This window comes from Moschus berezovskii, chromosome 1 (assembly GCF_049115385.1).
Source record: "Moschus berezovskii isolate FMDL1 chromosome 1, NW_MosBer_1.0, whole genome shotgun sequence".
Taxonomy (NCBI): domain Eukaryota; kingdom Metazoa; phylum Chordata; class Mammalia; order Artiodactyla; family Moschidae; genus Moschus; species Moschus berezovskii.
In genome coordinates this window covers 101,105,141-101,122,372 of record NC_142460.1, presented here as the reverse complement: position 1 = coordinate 101,122,372, position 17,232 = coordinate 101,105,141, and the positions used below count along the sequence as shown (strand labels likewise).

General features: G+C 43.8%; 1 protein-coding gene across 5 annotated transcripts in view; it reads left to right on the top strand.

Moving 5' to 3' along the window:
* The window catches only part of LPP (LIM domain containing preferred translocation partner in lipoma), a 772,586-nt gene that overhangs the window by 29,396 nt on the left and 725,958 nt on the right, over positions 1 to 17,232 (top strand). Inside the window, exon 2 of one of the 5 annotated variants that reach the window (XM_088838316.1) lies at positions 14,237 to 14,337. The exons of the other annotated variants lie outside the window; for them this stretch is intronic. The gene's annotated coding sequence lies outside the window, so the exon portion shown is untranslated. The remainder of the gene's footprint in view (positions 1 to 14,236; positions 14,338 to 17,232) is intronic. 5 annotated transcript variants of the gene reach the window in all.

Genomic DNA, 17,232 nt, shown 5'->3' with positions numbered 1-17,232 from the left:
GGATCTGTTAAATAATTATTTTGCCAAGTAGTGGAGTAACAGTAGGGGTGCCTTATCTAATTCCATTAGCATTTGATGTGTGGCCACTGTGGGTGGAGCAAGCAAAGCCCACCTCTAAGGATGAGCAGGGATAATCTGGAAGGAGAGGTAGGGCAGGGACCTGTCAGGAAGAGGGAGCTGTGTAGGTAAAGGTGTGGATGAGGGGTGATCTTGAGGGTTGTCAGAGTCTTACAATTCTTTGCTCTCCTTGCTCTTGACCTTGGCTTGTGGAGCCAGAAGGAATTGGGAAGTTCCCAGTACTTTGGTCTCTCTGTCTGGTACCTTCTAGTAATTGAAAGCTGAAGCAGCTCTTGGAAAAGTTCCCTTTCCTCTCTATTTTTTACTCTTCTCTTCAGCATGAAATAGATTCCATTGTGTATTGCTAACCTATCAGGTGCTTTATCTTCCTCCCACCACTTCCAGCTGGGAGAACTGAAGTGTAAGTTTTAGCATCTGTTAGAGTTGGTCCAGGGATACTGACTCATGGAAGATGTGCATTGCTGCCCGTGAGGAGGCTGGGAGTCAGGAGTGGATAGCTTGATTTCTGTTGTGCCAATACTTGTTTAATAATTTGCTTGTCCTTGGCCTTCTATGAGGCCTGTATATTTTGAGGGCAGCCTCCATGTGTTTTCAACTCTGTATGCAGGCACAGTCACAGCATAGAGACTACATGAATTAATTGCTCAGTACATTTTTGCAAGAGGTATGAATGAGGGACCTCTCTCATCTGCCTTCATATACTTATGCCCAGTGGAAGTTATCTTACCTCCCGTTGCAGTATAAGACCATTAAGGATGAATGAGAGAATGCCAAGAAAGTCCCCTTAAAATTCATAGGCTGGAGTGTAGTGAGAATTCATGGAAAATTCTCATGGAAGTATCTGGGTAGCTGGTGGCCAGGTGGACACTACAAATATGGGCCAAAGCATGCAAGACTCAGCTATATTTAAGTACTGAATCTCAGTACTGACCTTTGTTCAGATTTCAGGATGTCCAAATAAAGGGCCAGGGTGACCATGTGTCTCCAAGAAGGGTCGGGGTAACAGGAGCTGGTCAGTAGATGTGATGTAGGGAGAACAATCCTCAGGCTACATTTTTTTTTTTTTTAGTTGAACACCAAACTCTAGGTTTCTTTTTTGTACAGAATAGCAAAGCAGCATCCCCAAATCATGGAGTTGCCACAATCAATGGGGAGACTGATGCATACAGTGGGTAAGCTGGATCTTAAATCTTTGTTTCATGACAAGGTCATGATTCAGTCCTCTGTGAAGCCTCTCCTCTCCTGTGCCTTTTCTCTTTCCCAAACAGAGGAAAGTTGGCATCACCCTTGTCAAGTTTATGGGGACAGTTCTGGGTGGATATGGAGAGCAAATTAGCAGATGGGCACAGCACTGCAGAAGGCAGGCCTCAGACATGTGCCAGGCAGATCCGCTCTCCTGGCCACTCTTCTGAGGAGCCTGGCTGTATTTGGAGGGTCTCAGGTGGACAGATGCTGAGATGCAAGACAAGGACGTGAAGCCAGAGCTGCTGACTCTCTCAGGCTCGTGGCAATGGAGCTCGGACTTCTGGGTTTTTGGTGGAACATGCTGTGTGATCCTTTCCTACTGAAAGCAAGGACCCTGTGGAGTGTAAAACCTTGAGAGAGAACTGCTGAGCCAGGGCCCACGTTCCTAAAGGCTCTAAACACTGAGATGGTGACAACCAAGGTGTTGGACAGTATGAGAGGGAGCCATTAAACACCAGCACAGGTGTAGTATGATGTTTTGGAAATTCCTAAAAACAGAAATCCATGAGTGTTGCGCTGAGCTCTGAGAAAGGTTTGCACATGGTCCCTGGCCTATCTTCTTAGCCTTGTTTGTAGAGATGCCTTCTTTTCCTATTTTTCTTTTTTTTTTGATGGCACAGGGAGAAAAGGTTTTGGGTTTTAGAGCTAGAGAAGCCTGGTTTTGAGTCTAAGCCCAGTTATTCTACAGCTCCATGACCTTGGGAAGGTGGTATCTTTTCCCTGAGCTCCAGATTCTTCAACTGTAAAACAGGGGGAAAGCATTTTGTTCTGCAGGGTGGTTGCAGGAATTGGAGAAAAAGTCTGTCAAGAGTGCTGGGTGCTCTGAGTTCTGTTTGTGTCCCAGCTGCCCTGTCGGCTCCCTGAGGTCAAGGTTCAGGTCTGACTCATTTGTGCCCTTGTACAGCAAGTATTGTACAGTATTGGGCACATGCCTGGTACATAGGGGATGCCCACTGAATGGGTCTTGCTAAGTCACTTCAGTCGTGTCCGACTCTGTGTTACCCCATAGACGGCAGCCCACCAGGCTCCCCCGTCCCTGGGATTCTCCAGGCAAGAACACTGGAGTGGGTTGCCATTTCCTTCTCCTATATGTGAAAGGGAAAAGTGAAAGTGAAGTCGCTCAGTCATGTCTGACTTGTAGCGACCCCATGGACTGCAGCCTATCAGGCTCCTCTGTCCATGGGATTTTCTAGGCAAGAGTACTGGAGTGGCTTGCCATTGCCTTCTCCGGAATGGGTCTTAAGTGACCAAAAAAAAGAGAAGTGATCAGGCTGATGGCTGGCACTCCCCTGGCCTTAGAAACTGGAGAGAAGAAAAGATGGTTTAGGAATGGAGTGTCAGGCCTGAGGCTTCCTATTTCCTCATTCAGGGTGCAGGCTGGGATTGCCTGGAGCCACAGTTCCTTGAGACTTACCACCTCGGGCTGAAATCTGCCTCTTTTAATTACCTCCTTTCCAGGGAACAGGAGTTCTTGTTGTCTGCCCAGAAGCAGCTAATTATAGCTCCAACCTCCAGGCCCTGGTGCGCTTCTAGGCCACAGGACTGTGCAGCCTGAGCTGTCTGTTGATTTTGGGGTTTCCTCAGAGATTCTTTATGTTTTCAAACTTTCACTGGGGTCTGCTTTTTATTTTGAAGTCAGTGAAGAAAGAGGGGCATACAGTTTATAAAATTTTATAGGAGGATTTCAGGAGAGAGAGAGCTTGGGGAGAGCAGGGAGAGGGGTTTTTTAAAAGGGCATAGTGACTTAAAGGGCCTTCCCTGATGGATCAGTGGGTAAAGAATCCACCTGCAATTCAGGAGACAGAGGAGACTTGGGTTCGATCCCTGGATTGGGGAGGTCCCCTGGAGGAGGAGATGGTAGCCCACTCCAGAATTCTTGCCTGAAAAATCCCATAGACAGAGAAGTCTAGCAGGCTACAGTCCAAAGGGTTGCAGAGTCAGGCACAGCTGGGTATCCTAGCACAAAGGGACCTAAAAAGGGGACTGGTTATGTATTTATTATCTCCCCAAGAATGTCCCTTCATAATGATTTTGCCAAGATATACCCTCCACATTTGACCTCTAGGACCTCTGAGCAATTCCTTTTTCCTTTGAAATATGTTTGTAATCATTAAAAAAAATACTTTATTTTATATTGGAGTATAACTGATTAACAGTGTTGTGATAGTTTCAGGTGGACAGCAAAGGGACTTAGCCATGCAGATACAAGTATTCTTATTAAAAATTTTTTTTAAAGATATTCAGATAAATGCTCATAATAAAAATAGAATAAAATACTTCAGAAATATTTATTTAAAAAAACCCCCAAAACTAAGAAGAATTTCTTCTCCCATCTCTGTCAACCTTAGTCCCTTCTCCATCTGTAATCACTTTTTCTTTTTAATTCTTCTAGTGGTTATTGTTATGTCCTTAAATGGTATGCTTATATCTTTAGTTTTTAAGTTATTCATTTTAGTTGTGCCTATTGGCTTTTATGATAGGAAGGACTAGCTCATATACACACTGGCACTTCCTATCCCCCTTCCTAAGTTTTGATAGTTGGATCACTTTTTTTGCTCTCTCTGGGTTGGTTTCCTTTATAAATTTATATGATGTGCATACATCTCCATTCCTTGCCATATCAACTTTTGGCAGGATCGCTTCACCCACCATTTTGCAAGATGAAGATGTTGAGGTTTCTCTGTACCTTTCCTCTCCCACTTTTACAACTTGTTACGTTTTATGTTACCTTTTGGATCTCCAGCTTTTATAAATGCATACATGTCTTATGCACTTTTATAATTTTGAACCATAACTGAATCTTCTGTGCTTTGTCTGTGGTTCGATTTCAAAAGCTGAAAACAATCAACATCATTTGCATTATGATTTCTAGGTAAATATTGCTCAATACAGGGCTAAGTCATGTACTGTGGTTTCATTTCCTTTTCTAGGCTTCTGAGGTCACCACCTTTAAGCCACTCATAGGGGACTTAACTTTCCCTTCAGTTCAGTTCAGTTCAGTTGCTCAGTTGTGTCCGACTCTTTGCGACCCCATGAATCACAGCACGCCAGGCCTCCCTGTCCATCACCAACTCCCGGAGTTGCATCAAAATCTAGGATATCCTTCTAACTCCCCTCTACTTGTTGAAAATCATCCCAGTTTATTTTTTATTTCCACATGGAGCCTCTTGCTTTTTCTGTTGTTAATATTCTTGGATTTTGTGGTTGTATTCTTTTGATTGGGAGAAGAAAATCAAGTAATTAAGTGTTTTCTATTGTATCCTATATATCTTCCGCCTTTCTAACCATTCTCCTGGCTGCTTGCAGTCTATTCTACATTTCTTCTTGAAGTTCTATCAACTTTTTCTTTTCTTTTGGACTGGTTTCCCCAAATTTGTGTCCTAATTTCTCATGCAGTCTTTTGTTTTTTTCTGGAGTTTCTGATTGTCTTTTCTTTAAACCCCTATGTCTTTATCATAGCTTCAGATATTTCCAGGCTGACATGGAGATGTCCTGAGTCATGCCACTAGCTGTTAGTCATCATCATTTTTCAAAAGAAAGTATATTATTAAAATACTATCTACCAGTACTTTCTTATACTTCCTTTTACTAGGCAGTTTGCTTGCTATTTTCTTTTCTCCAATGAATATTCATAAACATTTTCAGGTTATTTTATAATTCTTATATTTTTAATGGCCACTTATAGTCCATTGAGTAGAAGTACTATTTTTAAATTTAGTCATTTAAATGTTTTTGGACATGGATTATTGTCAATTATCTATTCTTTTAAATACCACTGTTATGAACATTTTAAAGCACAAGGCCTTATTCACTATTTGTGTGTGTGTGTGTTCTTAGCAGGGAAAGAAAACTGGGAAACTTGGGTCATTGTCTTTGAGGCCGTATTCTAGTAACTGTGCTTGTGTTGGGTTCTAATAGGGACCATCTGGAATTTATTAAGAAACTTAATTTTTCTTTTTTGGGGGAAAAGAGCAATAGAAAGCAGGAGAGAAGCACCATCTCGGAATTGTCACGTTGAATTTTCTTGGCAGCTCTAAGATGAGTTAGTGCAATATACTGCAAATGTGATGCTGCCTAGAAAACAACTGAGTATCACATTGCCCTCTTTGAGTCTTCTGGGGTCAGCTATGGCGCTATGACTTGTGCCTGTGAAGCTCTTCTCACTCAAAAGCTTCCTGTGATAATTTTTCTTGTGCAAGTATTATTCAGCCTGATCACCAGCAATTTGCTCATTTCCCTTATTCACTGGAATTCTCAGTAACTGTTGGAAAGATCAGAATCCATCCCCAAATTAAAGAGGAGCTCCCATTGAGAATATCCTGTAAGGTCTACAACTACTTCTTCACAAAGTTTATAAGGAAGGGATTTGAAGAATGGCAGGATTATTAGAATAAAGGAGGTACTGTGAAGAAATCCACAGTCACAGGAAACTTAAATTTTGATGTATTGATGAAACTGTCTTACTGTTTTATTGTCACCCTACAGCATGCATTACTCTAAAACTTCATCATTTCACAGCAATTTACGTATTTACAAAGTCTGTGTGACATAATTACATAAAAATGGGACCCTTGTTTTTGAAAAGCTTTACAATTCATTGACAATATTGGTCACATGCTAAAGGACATATACTCAGTTGCACTATGAAAAATTTCTGGGCTTAATGAGTCACAGTCTAATTATTTTGGATAGTGGGTGATAATATTATATTGAAGGTGATGATGAGACACATAGATTCAGAATAGCACAGCTTGGAGAGGATCTGCTCCAGCAATTCCATTTTAATATGAGAAAAAGGGGACCCAGAGGGAAGATGGACTCACTCAAGGTCGTGTACATGGTTAGTGGCAGAACCAAGTCTGCATTCTATACTCACTTCTAGTCTGTTGGTCTTTTCTTATATCCTCCCTTATTTAAAATGTTTTCAATTTTATTTCCAGGTGTGTAAACTGTAGTTCATGGGGCTGGAAAGGAGAAATTTTCCATCATCTACAGAGATGCAGGATATTTAATAATGGAGAATACATTTGCTTGGGATGGAATCAGCAAGAACTTAAGCTCTGAGACACAAAGAATCTTGTCTGAGATGAGGGAAAGTGGTGGGCAAGTCAGGGTCCATTTTTACGATATAACTGGAGCCATGTTATAACTGATTCTGGGGAACTTGGGGGGTTTGTTCTTGGCTAAGACATTTCCATTCTCTAAAACACAGATTCCACATCTATCGATTAAGAGAGTTGCATTTGATGGGTGGGGCTTTGTAGGCCTTTCAACTCTGAGTTCTGTGAGTCCATGATTCTGTGTTATATTCTATGTTCAAGATGACTTGCGGGAAAAAAGTCCCTGCTGAATCACTAGCAGCAACACCTGCTTTGGTCTGGCTGGGAAGTAGGTCAAAGCTTGGCAGACATGAAGATGTGGTCGTTTGCAGCTGTGAGCTCAGCCTGGGTCCCCCTTGTAGATACAGGCCACAGGAAGGATCTTATGCTCGGAGGTGGAGAAGGGTGGGTTTGTGGCTCTAGGGCTGCAGGAGATGGGGGTGATTGATAGGAGAAAGAGACATTTAGGGTGGGCGGGATGAAGGAAGCACAGCTGGTGACTGGTAGAAAGGAGACCCAACATTTATTGACTGCTTGTCTTGTGTGGAGCACTGGCAACTATTCTTTTTTAAAAACTCCTCCCCTCAACACACTGGGGAATAGGTGTCATCATTTGGATTTTAAGGCTGAAGAGATTGAAGCTTGGAGAGGTGACCCTAGTGGTAAAGAGTGTACCTTCCAAAGCAGGAGACGCAGGTTCCATCCCTGGGTTAGGAAGATCCCCTGGAGAAGGGAATGGCAACCCACTCCAGAATTCTTGCCTGGAGAATTCCGTGGACAGAGGAGTGTTGTAGGATCGCAAAGAATCAGTCTGGGTGAGAGTCGTCCCCCCACCCCCAAACACACACACAAATATCGGTGGGAGGGCCATTATTGGGTTTGAGTCCAAATCCTCTTTTCTTTTCACAGTCAGGTGTGCCTTGCTCTGTTCCAGGTGCTGGGGTATTGTGACAAAGAAGACAGGCAAGGTTCATGGCCTCATCTTGCTTGCAGTCTAGGGGGTTGGGACAGACAGCAGACAAGAAAATAGACCTATGCTTTCAGGAAGTGAAAAGTGCTACGCAGGAGAATACAGCAGCATTAGGATACAGTGAGTGACAGAGTTGTATGTTGTTTTTTATATCCTAGTCCGTAAAAGCATGCATTAAAGAGACACACTTACCCAAGGAAACCAGAGGGCTCTGGGGATTGAGATTCTTGAGGTTAGAATTCAGTTCTGGCCCCTGTGACTCAGCTGTGTTACGTGGCAAAATCACCTCCCATTGCTAATATCAGAGACAGTAATCCCTGTTCTTTCTGCTTCACTGGATGGTGAGGGAGGAGGAAGTGAATCAGTTGGATGTGAAGGGTTTTTAAAGCCCTAATAGATTTTAAAAATGTAAGGAACTGTTTGTAACAGCTTTTAACTTTTTAAAAGTTAAACAGTTAACTTTTAAAGGGGTAAGTTCTTCTGTTTATTCACTGCCCTCCTGCACTTTGAGGAACTGTGTGCCCTTTGGTCCTTTTTTCATTCCTAGATGCAGGTCAAGAATGAGGACCCGCGCACAGTCTCAGGAGGGTTTGGATTGGATTTGTCAGAATCCAGGGATCATTGGAGTGGAGCAGAGGGCTGGCCTTTAGGTCGAGTCGTGGGGGATGAGGTGGACTGAGGGCCAGCAGCTGGGGTTGGGAGATGGATCAGGCAGCTTGGGGGAGGTGAGAGTAAAACTGAGTCTAACTCCAGAGCTTCACTCAGCAGGACTGTTGGGCTGCAGGACTTCCGGAAGATCTACTATGTGCAAAGTCCTGGCTGAGTAGGGAGGGCTGTTGGAGACACTGTGAATCACTTCAGAGTTTGTGAGGAGTTTGCCCTGAGGGGAGTGTTGTGGATGCTGGGGAATTCTGACCCTCAGGGGGCGTCCTTACAGGTCTTGTTCCAGAAACCGTGTAAATCAGCATTTAGTTCAGGAGTAAGTTATCCTTATAGATAGGGGTGATATTTATATGTGTGTAATTTATATGTGAGAGTTGGACTACAGCGAAAGCTGAGCACCAAAGAATTGATGCTTTTGAACTGTGTTGTTGGAGAAGATGCTTGAGAGTCTCTTGGACTGCAAGGAGATCCAACCAGTCCATTCTAAAGGAGATCAGTCCTGAATATTCATTGGAAGGACTGATGTTGAAGCTGAAACTCCAATACTTTTGCCACCTGATGTGAAGAGCTGACTCATTGGAAAAGACCCTGATGTTGGGAAAGATTGAAGGCAGGAGGAGAAGGGGATGACAGAGGATGAGATGGTTGGATGGCATCACCGACTCAATGGACATGGGTTTGAGTAAACTCTGGGAGTTGGTGATGGACGGGGAGGCCTGGCGTGCTGCAGTCCATGGGGTTGCAAAGAATCAGACACGACTGAGCGACTGAACTCAACTGAATTTATATGTGTATAATTCAGTATGTGTACCGAAGGGACACCAGCTCTGCCATGGGGAGCCTTTTTGTTGCTGGACCACGATGAGATTCAAGGGGTCCTAGAGGAGGGATTAGGATGGCTGAGGTGGGCTGAGGACATTTGGGGGTCAGGAAACAGACATATTTCTGACATATGTCAGAAATGACATATTTAACTATTTTAGCAATCGGTGCTGTCGCATCTGTGTCCTGGTGAGTGTCAGCTTTGCGTGTGGCTATTCAGCTGTCTTTGACTGTCATCGGTGTAATAATTGATGTGCACACGAAGCGCAGAGGAAGGAATGGTTTAAAGGTTTCACGGAGTCAGTGATGCGTGAGTTGGGTTTTGTAATATGAATAGGATTTTGGCAAAAAAGCTTTCTAGAAAAAAAGGGAGCACACGGGTAAGAACACTAGTGTGTAAAACAGCAGAGGACATGACTGGATGGTTGAGGGACTTAAGAGATTCTGGGCCAGGTGACTGTGAGCATAGCAGTGCCATTGAAAGAGCAGGGAAGGAAGGGGGCAGGGCGGCACGTCTGTTTTATCCTTCCCGCAAGGGGAGGGAAAAGACACAGGCGCGGGGGGTGTGTCAGGTAGTTTTTATTTTTTTTTCAGGTGCAGTAGTTCCTCCTTATCTGCAGGGAATATGTTCCAAGACCCCAGTAGATGCCTGAAACCATGGGTAGTGCTATGTTTTTTCCTGTATATACATATATCTATATCTGTATCTGTATGTATAAACCTCATCTATGATAAAGTTTAATTTATAAATTAGACCAATAAAAGATGAACAGCAATAATAAAATAGAACAGTTATAACAATATGTTGTAATAAAAGTGATGTGAATGTGGTCTCTTTCAAAATATTTTGTCATATAAATTTAATACCTTTTCCATCTTAACTAAGAACTTATCACACACTGTAGTGATAACTTTTGTAGTCTGAGTTGAGGCAGCTAAACTAGCATGGGTTTCATTTGCCTTCTTCACAATTTCATGTATAGAAGATTTGTTCTTCCTATAGATCTTAGCAATCTCAGCATACGATTATTATTTTTTATTATGTGGAGAACATTTCACCTTTTCACTTTACAGATTCTTTTTGGTAGATCTGAATTGCAAGCATCACTACTTTTGCGCTTTGGGTCATTATTATATGAAAGAAGGGAGACTTGAGCACAAACGCTGATACTGAGACAGTAGATCTGATAACTGAGCGAGCTACTAAGTGACTAAGAAGCAGGATATGCTGGACGAAGGGTTGATTCACTCTTCCAGGGATGACTGAGCGAAGTGGCCTGAGATTTCATCATGCTTCCCAGAATGACCCTCAATTTAAAACCTATGAATTGTTTATTTCTGGGATTTTCCCTTTAAAATTTTTTGAGCCACGTTGACCTTCAGTAACTGAAACAGCAGATAAGCAGGGAGGACTGTAGTCACTGGCTTGAGCAGGTGTTAGGCCTTTTGCAAGCATTGTCTGTAATCTCCCAGGAGGGAGGGATTTTTATACTTCTCCACTTTGTGGGTTAAGAAGTCAGAACTCAGCATGTAACCTGCACAGCATCATACAGTGGGAGGAACAGGATTTGAACTCAAATTTGTCTGACTGCAGAGCCTGAGTGGTCTACCCCTACACTGTGTCACTGCTGTCTCCCATGAACTATAGCAACATCTGCGAGGAATAGGTGGTTTTCTTGTAATTTATAACAAAACTGGAGGCATCAGTGTTCTCATCAGCAAAATGGGGATCGGAGTCCCTGCTCCAAGCATTGGCAGAGCTTGGGGAACAGGGAGCCTGGCTCGTGCCTTCTAGTCCCCTCGGCCTGACCATCTTGGGGTGATGCTTCAGTCTGGCTCTTCTGTCATCCCTGAAACTCTGACTTGTCTTCCCCTCTCTGACACCTCCTCCTGAAGGTGACAGGTAGTGTGCTGATCTCATGGACACTGCATATTCTCAGTCTTGTGACAGGGCTTTCTCAGAGCAAATCAGTAACTTGGTTCCTGCTTAAGATTTGGCCTCTCTCGTTGCTTGACTTTCAAGAGAGAATGTGGTGGTCATGTGTCCTTTGTATTTCTTCCTCTCTGTCAGTGTTTGTCTTCTGGGACCCCTCCCCCAACAATAAAGCAAGGAGGACAAATAGAACCAACTGCAGGCAGCATAGGGTGGAGGCGAAGAGCCCAGGCATTGAGCCAAATGGCCTAGATTTAGTTCCCAGCTCTGCCATTGTGTACCTCTGTGTCTGCCTTTGCCTCAGTTTTCTTGTCTATAAAATGGGAATAATGATAACAGCACTTATTTCATAGGGCTTGTTGGAAAGGTTATATGTGTTCATATTGGTAACATGCTTGGAAAGTTGCCTGGTACATAACAAGTGTTTGTTAATTGACAACAACAGCACCATTTTATAAATGGCCCTGTCTTCTATGGTCAGGATGTACTACTGTGTTCTGGTTTTTCTTTCAAGCCCAGCAGGTGGGGGCACTTCTGCTGTGTGGTCAGCACAGAAAGGTTCACGTGTGTGATCGGGTGGAGATGGCTGTGATGGCTGGTTTGCAGAAGATCTTTACTGGCTGTGGAAAATGTGTGGCTGAGAAGTGCCAAATAGAACAAAGATTTGTCTTTTGCTAGTAGAACAGAGTTTAGATTAGATGGCATTTACAGCTAAGTTTATGGATTTAAAATTTTTTCCTGGTATAATACTCTGCAACCTGTGAGCCAGTAGTTTTATCTGGCTGGGTCAGTCAGTGGGTAATTTTTAATTTGGCTTTGAAACAAATCAGGGAGACAACAGAAGATCTGGATCCTGACCAACAGAGTTGAAGGCGCCCCTCTGTCACTCACACAGCGTGATCCCATTGGTGACTCTCTCTCCTCCCCTTTGTCCGCGCCCTCTTCTCCATCAAGAGACCTCCACTCTGTCTTCTTGTTCTTATTGTTTCTTCGCCACTAAAATTAGGTGTTGGATGGTCAGATGAGCTCCTTCATGTCTGGAGTCTATGAGTGGCCCTCATTCTTGGTCAGGTAGCTGCAGAATTTTGAAGGAAGTTTTTTTTTTTTTTTTAAATTCAGGTTTGTGGATGGTGACCTTGGTCAACTAAAGAAGCAAATTGATCATCTGAATTTTTTTCTCTCCATTTGGCAGTTGTGCCCCTAAGAAATCTTCATTTCGGCTTCACACCTTTTCAAATCTCCCCCAGTATTTCTGTGTCTTATGCTCAAAAAGCTGAATGGAATCAGATACTTACTACCATTCTGCTCTTGGAAGTTGGGTGGAGACTTTAACTGTTAATAAGTGGTCAGTCTAATGCAAGGTGTTTTCTGTGTCCCGTCTGTAGAAAGGCCTTGGAGCCCTCAACCATACCATTTCCCATGCTTACTCTAGGCCTGCCCTTGCACTTTTAAATCTCTACTTAAGGCTGATGATCACATCTTCTGTGATTTTTGAAGGGAGAAGGGAAGACTAGTGGTGTTGGAAGTTAAAATATCAATGTTAATGTAGCCACGCAGTTGTTTTTTTCCGTGTGCATGTAGGCATGATTGGAGTTTATAATATGATAAGTGCTTATGGTATGTATTTATAATACAGGGAAACTTCTTGGAATACCTTGCTTCTGTGTGGTACTTTGTGTTTTGCTATTTTGAATTTCCAATGAGTGTATGAGATATGCATAGTTGGTGTTGTATTTTTATGGTGGAGAAAACAGAGGCTCAAAGGGGTACGGTAACCTGCTTGAGATATATGTGCATGGTAGGTCTACTGATCAGTGTTTGACAGAGTTGTTTTGCTCTAAGAAAATTAGAGAGACTGACAGTGTTTTTGAATTTCCAAGGAAGAGAGGAAGTTTAGAAGGAATGGAAGTTATGCTGTTTATATTAATATTAAGCTATCCCAAGGCCCCAGTCATAATATGCTTCAAGACTGGAAATTTAAAGTGCTGTTGATAAAGGCAAAGAACCATGGAGACTTCATTAAGTTTTCTCAATGGTATGACAGTCCATCCATCTGTCCTTCCATCCATCACCTGTCCATTCATTTTACCGTATTTAAAAAAATTAAATATGTCAGCTTCCATGCTGAGTTCTGACTGGTTGAACCAGAATGACATGTGCCATTGAGGATTTAAAATGTGGTCCAGTTCAAATTGAGATGTGATATAAGTATAAAATACCAGATTTCAAAGGTTTAGTATATACAAAAAGTAAAATATCTTATTAATGGGCTTCTTAGGTGGCACTAGTGTTTAAAAACCTGCCTGCCAGTGCAGGAGACATAAGAGACGCAGGTTTGACCCCTGGGTCAGGAGGATCCCCTGAAGGAGGTCATGGCAACCCACTCTAGTATTCTTGTCTGGAAAATCCCATGGACAGAGGGGCTTGGTGGGCTACAGTCCATGGGGTTGCAAAGAGTAGGACGTGACTGAAACGACTTAGCACACACACACATCTTATTAATAAATCTTACGTTCATTATTTATGAAATAAATTTGGGTATATTGGATTAAATAAAATATATTATTAACATTATTTTTGCCTGTTCCTTCTTGGCTTTTTAGAAAGGTGGCTGCTGGAAAGTAACAAATTGTATTTGTGGCTTTTATTATACATCTCCTGGGCAGCACTGCTCTCAGTCTTATCGCCTAGTGGGAGAAGTAAGACATACACTCACTTACAACATGCCATGCCTCTTCTTTGCTTCTCTGTCTTCACAGATGTCTCTCCTCCTTTCGGCGTCTTAGCCCATTTCAGTCTGACCTGAGCAGCTCTTATGCAGGTCTGTGGGGCTAAGTTCATTTCTTGTTAGCACTGCTCTGGTCTGGCTTCTGTGGTATGGTCCTTCTTGACCATGCTTGCCTCTTGACTTACTTCATTCTTCCCCTGCATCTCCATCTGTCCTCATGGTTTCTTTGCTGGCCCTTGTCCCCACTCACATGCGAGCTTCGTCTTTAGCTTCCTTCTATGTTTGTGTGCTCATGACCCCTAGGGGGTTGTATTGGGTTTGGACCTCCTGAGTCCCAGACTTACATATGTCAGTGCCTTTTGAATGTTCTGATTGGAAATCTTAATGTTAGCTTTGTCTCTTATTGATAACATTATTACCTTGCTGAATGATAGCAATGTCTGTCTACTCAGTCAATCAGGCCTGGAAATTGGGACTCATTCTGGATGCTTCCTCCCCTTACTTCAGCTATGTATCTATTCATCCTCAGACCTTCTTGCATCAACCATACTAACTCCTTGTACTCACCCACTTGTTGTTTAGTCGCTCAGTCATGTCTGACTCTTTTGCAACCCCATGAGCTGTAGCCCGCCAGGCACCTCCATCCCTGGGATTTCCCAGGCAAGAATACTGGAGTGTGTTGCCATTTCCTTTTCCAGGGAATCTTCCCGGTCCAGGGATCGAACCTGCGTCTCCTGTGCTGGCAGGCTCGTTCTTTATCATTGCGCCATCAAGGAAACCCTATATTTACCTACTGGAGGTAAGTACACCCTGCCTACCCACTCCACTTTTGCTGCCCTGCTTCAGTTCGGACTCTGGGCATCTCTCTTCTGCAGGGTTTCAGTAATACTCAACTAACCTTTGTTTTCTATTGTCATACTCCTCCATTCCATTCTCTGTTCTTCCAAAGTGATTTTCGAAAAACATACACATCCATTCATACCAAATCTCTGTTTTAGAATCCTTTAAAGGATTTCTTGTTGAGGGTGAAAATCCAAAACTCTTGCATAAGATAGAAAACTACTGAGAATTGGGTCCCAGCCTCTTTTCACCCTTATCTTACTCATCTCAGAGGCCGATCCTGTGCTCCTGGAACATACAGGGGATTCTCTGCAGCCTCCACAACTTAACACAGTTTCCTTCTCCTCTCCCACCTTATCTGGATAGCTCACCGGTTCCTTTCAAGACTTTGCTCTGATATCACCTCTGCTTGGAATGTACCTCTGACCTCCAATAGTCCCACTTTCCCAATCTTTGCTCGTTATTGCAGTTGGTTGCCTTTCCTTGAGGGCAAAGGTTATTTTCCTTTCCGTTTCTGTATCCTCAAGTCCAAAATAAGTGTGCAAGTGATATTTGTTGAACAAATAAACACCAGATAAAAAAGGGTAGAGATAAGGCATTGTGGAAATTGGATGACAATTCAAGGTAGGTAGGGATGGAGGCAGGGTAGACCCCAGGAGAAGTGGCATTTGAGCTCCACCTTCAAGTCTGGAAAATCCCATGGATGGAGGAGCGTGGTGGGCTACAGTCCATGGGGTTGCAAAGAGTCGAACACGACTGAGCAACTTCACTTTCACTTTCAAGCCTGGTGGCATTGGGTTGGGAGGATGCAGAGGACACCTGGTGGTCATCATCACTGTGCTCCATTCTACAGCACATAGGAGTATGGACTGACCCCCTCCCCGACCAGGGCCATCATCACCAGAGTAAAATAAGGAGTGTAGTCTTGGGAGTCCATTTGGGCCAGTGTCTGTCTTTGGTCCTGAGCTGGACTCTAGAACTCAGCAGAACCTCTGTCCCCCTGGGCAGGGCCAGCATGGAAAACCGGCACCCCATCTTTGCTCATGATCTGCCCAGGAGGAAAGGAATGCAGGAAGGTTGCTTGAAGTTTAATCTTTACTTCTCCTTTGAAGCTGCCTTTCTGGAGAGCAGAGAGGTGACCTCAATGGCCAGAGCTGGAAACAGCAAAGTGAGTCATTCCAGGCCCTAATGAGGTGCCTGAGGGACCCTTCCTGGGAGTGAGGGTCAGGTGAGGTCGTGCTGCGCCTAGGGTGAGTTTAGCCTCGGGGCTCCAGGCAGCACTGGAGCAGAGCTGAGCTAATTTTACCCACAGGAGCTGACTGTGCTGAAGGGCAGGGCTTATGACATTGGCTTTATCGTCCTGTGATACCCAGAGAGCTCCCAAGGTACAGCCCCATTATGTCTGGACTGTTTTTCCTTTTCCCGTTTAGCACCTTTGTCCGTTAGGTATGCATGTTAGGAAGCAGGACGCTGAGGTGCAGAGCTGTGGATTTGGTGGGAGGCCATGCAGCAGGGTTTGGATTCTGCCCCTACCCCTCGCTTACTAGCCATCTGACCTGGGGAGCGTTATAGAATCTGAGTCTCAGTCTCCCTGTTTGTAAAACAGGACTTAGACCTGTGCCCTAAGATTGCCCCTAGGTTACACTCTAGGTGCTTCTTAGTAAGCAGTCATTGTGTGCCACTCTTGTAGCTCATTTGTTCATGGTGATCCACCGATCCTCTAAACAAACTGTGAGGAAGGTACTATTGCTATCTCTGGAGAACCCACGTGGTTGAGTGAATGAACCTGCCTGCAATGCAGGAGGCAAGGGTTCCATCCCTGGGTCAGGAAGATCCTCTGGAGAAGGAAATGGCAAACCACTGTAGTTTTCTTGTCTGGAGAATCCCATGGACAGAGGAGCCTGGTGGGCTACAGTCCATGGGGTCACAAAAGTCAGACACGACTGAGTGACTGAGCATGCACGCACATTTGATGAATAAGGAAGCAAGGACAGGAACGGACCTTTCTGGAGGCCTCCTCTCTGGGGCTGCCAGAGCAGATGGCCAGGTGTGTAGCCAGTATGCCTTTGAGGTACTGAAGGATTCAGCGGCAGATCTGGAAAACAAAGAGGTCAAGCCAAAGAGTTCTCAGGGAAGAGTCAGTAATTGTGCTATAAACGTGCTTCATTTTATATCAGTAGAGTTTCTGTTGATCCTAAGCTAGTTAGTAACACCTGCTGCTTATTTCCCTTTGGTCTGTTCAGCTCATCGCGCTGAAGTGAGGTGTTTTTTTCCCCTTCACAGAGGCAAAGGAGAAGGACTAGGTATAGACAGACATAGATCTCGAGCAGATCAGAAATAGATAAATGGATGGTCAATTAATTGATCTATTTTTTTCCTCTTTCTTGTATCAGGCTTAAGTTCAGGAAGGACATTTCACATACTTTGAATGGAAAGGGATTAATTCACGGAAAGAGATGCTAACAGAATTGTTGGAATGGTTGGAACAGTGGGAGCCAGAAGCAATGGAATTTAAGAATTTATTCCATAGTTACAATCCAGGGAGAAGGAAGATGGAATTAGGAAGCCCCTACGGAGACCTCTGTTACTTTTCTCAATATCCTCATGCTTATTGGCAGTACTCCATTATCAAGTGGAATGACATTTTGACTCATGATTCCAAAGTGTTGCTTGCCAGAAAAAATAGCAGTAGGAGAATTTAGCCTCTCTTCCACCTTTTAAGTCTCACATGCTGCTGCTGCTGCTAAGTCACTTCAGTCGTGTCCGACTCTGTGCGACCCCATAGATGGCAGCCCACCAGGCTCCCCCGTCCCTGGGATTCTCCTCTTATTCCTGGAATGTAATCTACTAGTTT